Genomic DNA, 7,431 nt, shown 5'->3' on the forward strand with positions numbered 1-7,431 from the left:
CCATATATTCATCCTTGTTCTCCATAAAATTCATGATCTATTTTTACTAGTTGTTATTATGTGTGTATATACACACACAAACATATATATATATACACATATATACATACACACATTATAAAATATATATATATATATATATATATATATATCCTCAATCTGAATAATTTTACTGTTACATTTATAGGGCAATTATATGATATTTTATAGTTGATAGTATGTTCTTTCCTGGGAAATCTATTTCTTCTACTGTCATCATTCATTCTTTGTATACACTTAAGGCTTGGTAGGGTTTCCCTGTACACATTGTTGTATCTATTGCTGTCCTGTCTTTGTTCCAATTATATTTGAGTAGGTATCTTGGTGAGAATTTCTATACATTCTGGTATCGCTAGGAGACAATCTTCACAGAAAACTCCCTGATCCTCTTGAAAGAAACTGAAACCTACAAGAGTCAAGAATCTCTTCTAACTTAGACCACATTATTTTGTTGAGAATTTCACACATCACTACAATGTATTAACAACATTATTACACTTTTCTCCTCCTTTCCAAATTCTCCTGTGTTCCTGTAGCAAATCATGACCTTTTCTGTGTGTGTGAGTGTGTGTGTGTGTGTGTGTGTGTGTGTCTATCATCCTGAGTCCAGTTAGTGATCACATACATTCACATGTTTATGACTCACCACTTAGGATGGAGAAAACTCTCGAGGGGTTCCACCCAGGAGAAATGAATTCTCCTTTTGTCAGTCATCATTAACTGCCTATAGGTTTTAATCTACAGGTGGGGCTTGCTGAATATCATCCACTCTCTTTGGCATGTCAAGGAGTGTGTACTTGTGCAAGTTTTGTTTGAGACACCATACTGTTGCTATTTCATGGGAATATCACTCCTGTTATGTTTAGAAGGAATCATCTTGTCAGGAAGTGCTTGCTATAAAAGTTGCCAAGTCAGAAATGTATCATCAGTCCTATGAAGCTTTAAAGACTCCAAATCACAAAAATTACCACCTTCTCAAGATAGTCCTTAGATACAACAGTGATATTTATATTTTGATCATGGTCAATGCCTCTAATTGATTTGCCTTCTACCCCAATATGTGGGTATTCATGCTTGGTACTTTAAACCTCTCCAAGAACATGTGTCTGGTTAGGTAATAGACCCTAAGGAAGAATGTACTTCTGCCATCTTCCTAAATTAACACTGCCTCTAACTCTTCTAAATATTTGTCCTTGTGTGATAGGTAAGCCCAGTTCTCAACTCTCATCAATGGAGGGTCATTTTTGCAGCACATCCTTATTTTCTTCTTTCTTCTGCTTCACAACTTATTCCAACCTATTTTCAGTTTACAATGTTCTTTCTTCCTAAAATACTTTGCAATCTAATTTCTCAGAGCCTAGGGAACATATATACTTATTAATTTTGTGTTTCAATTTTTTGGTTCTAAAATCTGTTACTAATTATTTTGATGTAAGTATAACATTTTTTTTTAAAAAATATGGTTTTTCTATAGTATACATTACTTTTTGTAGGTATTTTTTCTTCAAGTTAGAAAGTATTTGTATTTGATTTTATTTCTCTCTTTTACACAGAAAATGACACTGTCAATAATATGTATTGAAAAATATAATAATGATCTGTGATGATAAAGGTTGATTTTTTTAATTATTAGAAAATAAATTATGGGAAACGAATTCTTTAAAATTACATATATGACAATAAGGCATGTGCATTTGTCTTAAAATAAGCCTTCAACATTCTCCCACACTTTTCTCACCATTATCTCCATCTGTAATAATAAAACATATCATCTGATTGCAGCTATTTCTGTTATCTCAAGTCTGAATCTAATTTATTTGCTACTCAACCTTACTTCTCCTCTATTATAAGATTTGTTTTTCCTGTAAGGTAATACAAAGTTTTGATTTAGAAGGTACAAACATTTTTTTCTCTGAAGACATGGTATTTTAAATTAAAAAGACAAATAAACACAAAATACACAGTGTTTTGAAATAAAGCATCAAACAAACTGTAATTTCTATATTTCAATAATTTTTCTCAAATGTGTTTTGAAGTATATGAATTGGGAAAATAGCAATATCTACATTTCCAATAAGAAGAAATCTCAAAAATGTTTTGCTTATCATAATTTTGAAATACTTATTTACAAAGAGCCAAGGGTTTCTTGGAAAGATTGTGGTAGTCTAGGACTGCATTGCATTAACAATGCTGTGAAATATGATGTTCTTCCCCTGGCACTGGAATTAAAATTTTAAAGTTAATTTAGAAACTACAAAACCATCATGTGGGTTTTCTGAAAGCCAGTTCTCTGTGCACAATCGTTTACTGATTCACTTCTGAGAGGAAACATGTTTAATATGTTATACCACAAAACATTCTTATGCCACATATATTGTGGTAGTTCACTTCATAGTCTCACATATGTGTCACACATCAGGAAATTTCATAACTTCTACGTTTTTCCCAGTGGTATTATTGTTTTGTCTCTACTTACCATGCAAGCTGGATTGCTCCCTAAATCCTCTCCTCTGGTGCAATTATCATTATACAGCAGTTAAGCTATGCTTTGAAATTTGTACATTGTGGCTATCAGAATATATATATATATATATATATATATATATATATATACATATATACATATATACATATGTATATATATTTAAATCCTTTAAATAAAATTGTCAAAGTTGATTCTCTAAAACTTTTAAGTGGCACCATTTAAAAATACAAGTCACCATTCTAAACTATAAGCCTAGACATGACTACCAATGGCATTGTTATTGTTAGTCTTCATGAAAATGAATTAGATTCTCAGCCAATTAATAATCCAAGTAGATAATATACTTATTAAAGGTTAAAAAAATACTTGGTATAGATTTCCTCTGTGCTTTTTAAAATTTAATAACCATGCATAAAACAGTATTAAAGTCTGAAATAAGAATGTAAGTGTAAACTTTGGGGTTTCGATTATTTTGCTTCCCATGATCCCAAGAGCATTTTGTTCCTTTACAATAATTCCCTGTGGTGTTTGGTTTTCTTTTTAAAATATCTTTGTTATCATGGCTATTTGGCATGCAGAAGGTGCAAGAGAGCAGTTAAATACATTTATTTTTACTAGTAGATTGTCAGATAACATTAAGGAATCAAATCTTAAACATTAGTGGAAGAGGTCTTTCCCCATGAATCATCAAATGGTCAAATCTCAAAATCTCAAATTTGTTCCCCAGAGAAAGTTGGTTTGAACTTTTACCCTTAAATAGTTGTTCTAAAATCTTAGCATGCTCACTTAAAAATAACTCATCATCACGAAAAATAGCCAAAGGCACAAAACATTATTTACAGATTAGATAATTAATTTCATTTATAAAAAGAAAAGGATCAAAAGACAACCAGGAAAAAGATGAAATGTGCACATATAAATCACATCCTCATCAGGATGTGTTCTTTATGCATTGCATCATTTCAGAAAGCAACCATAACTCCAATCATTTTCCTGCATCTCTCTCAACTTTTTACCAATGTATGTGGCCCAGAATATTCTTTTCCATTTTATTTCTACTCTCCTTTTTCCATTTTGGCCTAAGCATTTTCTTGTGCAATTGTTATCCATTTCCTTTGTGACTCTTCATATCACAAGTTTGCTTTAATATTGTTCTCTGAAAGTATCATTTATAATGGTATTGAGGAAACACTCATAAAATCTCTTACAGGGCAGGTATTTACTCTCTCCTTGCCAACATGGTTTTGTATTGTAGTATATATTCTGGTAATGCCAATGCAATGTTTCTACAGTACACTGCCCACCCACAATGAAGCAAAGCCCTTAATCATACACTATGGCACTATCTTTTTAAATGTCAAAAGTTCATATGATTTTGTTTTGTTTGTTTCAATGAAATCAACTACTCAACCACCTCAGCCAATTGCTCTGGGCACAGGGACCCTACAAAACTGCTGTATAAACAGTGCTTTCTTTTCATATATTAAGTCACTAACACATTTGTAATGTCAGGGCAACATGGATACTGTTGGGGGGCACTGTGTTTGAGGGACATCAAGACATCTTTTGTAGTTTTCTTTATGATTTTAATATATTCTGATTTAGGTGTCCATGTTTAAATATGGTCAGAAAATATTAAATGGAAAATTCCAGAAGTAAAATTTCTAAATTTGAAATCCTTTTTGTATACTACATATTATAGTCTCCATATTCATTATGCATAGGCTGAGAAACCATATTTTTGCAGGTATCCATTCTGCCAGAAGTGTGAATCATTCATTATTCTGATATATATCTGTCACTTTATTACCTGTCACTACTTAGCATTCTTGGTTATCAACTTGATTCTGGAAATATCACAATGCTTATGATACTGTAACACAGCCTAATACTATGTTATAATGCCTAAATCATTAACTTGGCTTAAATTCTGTGCATCTATGTAGGCAGTGTATTTTCACACACCATGAAAAGGTAGGCAGACTACAGTAAAGTTTATTGAGGGAAAGAAAAAGAGAGGAGATAACTCACATTAAATTATGTTATAAATTTTCTACTTTATTATTAATTGCTGATTTTTTCTGTGAATAATTTTTAAACAAAGTATTTTTGGGAAAATAGTATGCATAGTGTTCAGGAGATAGTTCAGTGGATACAAGTTCTTGTTGCTTTTCCAGGGGGCACATGTTTGGCTTCTAGCTTTTGTCTAATGACTTACAATCAGCTGCAACTCCAGATCTAAAGGATTCAGTGCCCTATAATGGCCCTTGTGGTAATCACACAGTTGTGGCATATACTCATACAAACACATACACAAAAACAAAAATAAAATATCTTTTTAAAAAAGAAAACCAATCACACATCCAAGTTCTTTAATATCCTCAGTTTCTTGCACCCACTGGAATATTGGAGCATATTCCCAGTGGGCAAGAAGATGTATCTATACAAATCTATATATCTATCTCTAATCTCTATGTAATCAACTCTAAACTAGTTATCTTAATATATCACTGTATTAGAAATTATTAAATAGTATAAAATTGTTACCAGATAATTGAAATGGCAAAAAAGGAGGAAAAGAGATATGAATAATAACAGGAAAAGGAAAAATAAATCTTATTTGCTAGCTCTCAAGTTCCCACAGCAGATTTAGAGAGAACTTAACCATCAAAGCATCAACAATATCCAATACACTTTTGAAACTAAAATAGATGTGGTTGTTAAAGTAACTCAACTTCCTGCATGGAACGGCTATTTTAGTGAAGGAATGCAGATAATTAAAAAACAAGCAAATCAACATTAACATTATCAGATACTAATGGTATGAAGCAAGATAAAACACAAATGACAAGAAAGAGTAATCACAGAAATAATGCTGTGCTGATTGGTCCAGAAAGAATTTTACTTGAAGAGAGGATATTTACAGTAAATGAGGACAGAAGTGTTCTATGCAGAGTATTTTAGAGAGGTTCACTGCTGTGCGATATTCCTTTACACTGTGTGAGTATATATCACTGTTATTACTTTAATAAACAAGCTGACTGGCCAGTAGCTTAACAGGATATAGTTAGGTGAGCCAAAATGACAATGATGGGATGAGGAAGGGTAGAGTCAAAGGAGTCAATGGCAGACACAGGGAAGCAAGAGATGAAAGTGCCATGCTAATAAAAGTATGGCCACATGGCAGAGCATAAATAAAGAATATGGGTTAGCTTAAAATGTAACAGCCATTTAGTAACAAACCTGAGCAATTGGTCAAGCATTTACAAGTAATTTAAACATATGTGTGATAATTTGAGAACTGGTAGGTGGGAAACATATGTCTTCTTACAGTGCACAATTATTAAGACAATACCCAGATGAGGAAATGGCCACACATTCTAGAAACATACTTTTGCTTAATAGCTATAGACATCTGTGGAAGATGAATTTGAACAGGTTAGAAAGTAGCCGCTTCTGAAGGAATATGTAGAGACTTGATGAGTACAGCAATGAGGCTGTAGCAGAAGTGAGAAAATTTACATAATATTTAACAATTACATCTTAATACTTTAAGACAGTTAACCCATCAATATTTTTCTCTGCTTTTCATATACATATATGCATATGAAGGTCTTGTGTATGTGTAAAATGATGAACAGTAATGTTGTAGAAGTCTGGGTAGCCCTGTGTGTCTGGATAAGAGTCCACATTGGTATATACTTCATTTTCAGACTAATATATGAGATTTTTTAATATAAGATAATGACTTCACAAGCAGAGAATTCCCACACACACACAAAGGAGAGTGCAAATGCAGTACCCCACTACCACTAATTATGCAGTCAAGTTTCCCGCATTTGGGGAAAATGCAGGGTTCGGTACATCCAGAGTGCAATGGATAAGCCTCATCCTGGGAAAACCATATTTGTGATCATGGTACCTCTCCTACCAGGTTAGTATAAGCAGAACATTCTTACATTATGAAACATTAACAATTTAGTTGCATGATGCATCTCAACATTGATTATCTCAGATGACAGTGTTGAAAGGATCATTGGACACTGAAGATATTAGTAGTAGATTTAGTTTTATATTACTTATTGTTACTCCTGGGTAATCACCAACCATGGATATTCTACTCAAAGTGTTCAATATCTAAAGATTCTTCTACTGAAAGCCATTTTGCCATTTGTTTGGAAGTACAGGTCACTTTATTTCAGTTTTATTTTTCCTAGAAGCCCCAAATTGGAAATCACATGGAACTTATGTTAGCTAAGTTAACTCCTTTTACAAATAGAGGAAAAGAAAGCAATCTATCAATATATTGGAAAGAAACATTTGTCACCACATTAAACATTGAAGGGTATAGTTAATCTTTGGATAGTTAGAACAAGTTATTTCTGACCAAATAAACTCCATTACTTACATGGATTTAAAAATCATATTCATTGGAAAAATAGCTTTAATTTTAGGCAGGAAAAGAAGCCTAAATGTGGTTGTATAAACAGCAATAATTTCCTTAAACGGGGGGGGGGGGACTTGTCATGGTAGGAAAAGGAACTTTTCAGATATATATTCAGAGTGAGTGGGGGACAAGGGAGGGGGGGAGAAAAGGAGGAAGGGAGTGAGAAAGAGGGAACTGGGATTGATATGTAAAATAAGAAAAAAAAATTTAAAAAATGATGTGTATTTAGTTTTTAAATTTTGTTCTTATGTGCATATGAGCCCACATGTATTTATGTAATGTGTGTGGATAAGAGATCAGTATGATCTGGAGCTCCACGTAGTTGTGAATCACTAGATAGAGGTTCTTTGAATCAAGCCACATCCACGGGAAGAGCAGTAAGCTTTCTTAACTGCCCAGGTATCCTTCCAGTCCCTGAGGATGTTTTAAAAATTAAACAATAGCCATTTTAATTGTGTTA

General features: G+C 32.8%; 1 non-coding gene across 1 annotated transcript; it reads right to left on the minus strand.

Annotated features, from left to right (window-relative positions):
* Nucleotides 1-6,304: 6,304 nt before the first annotated feature.
* Nucleotides 6,305-6,466, minus strand: LOC127222883 (U1 spliceosomal RNA). Its single transcript, XR_007834572.1, has one exon. It is a non-coding gene; the product is annotated as a U1 spliceosomal RNA (small nuclear RNA).
* Between the last annotated feature and the right edge of the window lie 965 nt (nt 6,467-7,431).

This window comes from Phodopus roborovskii, unplaced genomic scaffold (assembly GCF_943737965.1).
Source record: "Phodopus roborovskii unplaced genomic scaffold, PHOROB, whole genome shotgun sequence".
In the NCBI taxonomy this organism is placed as follows: Eukaryota; Metazoa; Chordata; class Mammalia; order Rodentia; family Cricetidae; genus Phodopus; species Phodopus roborovskii.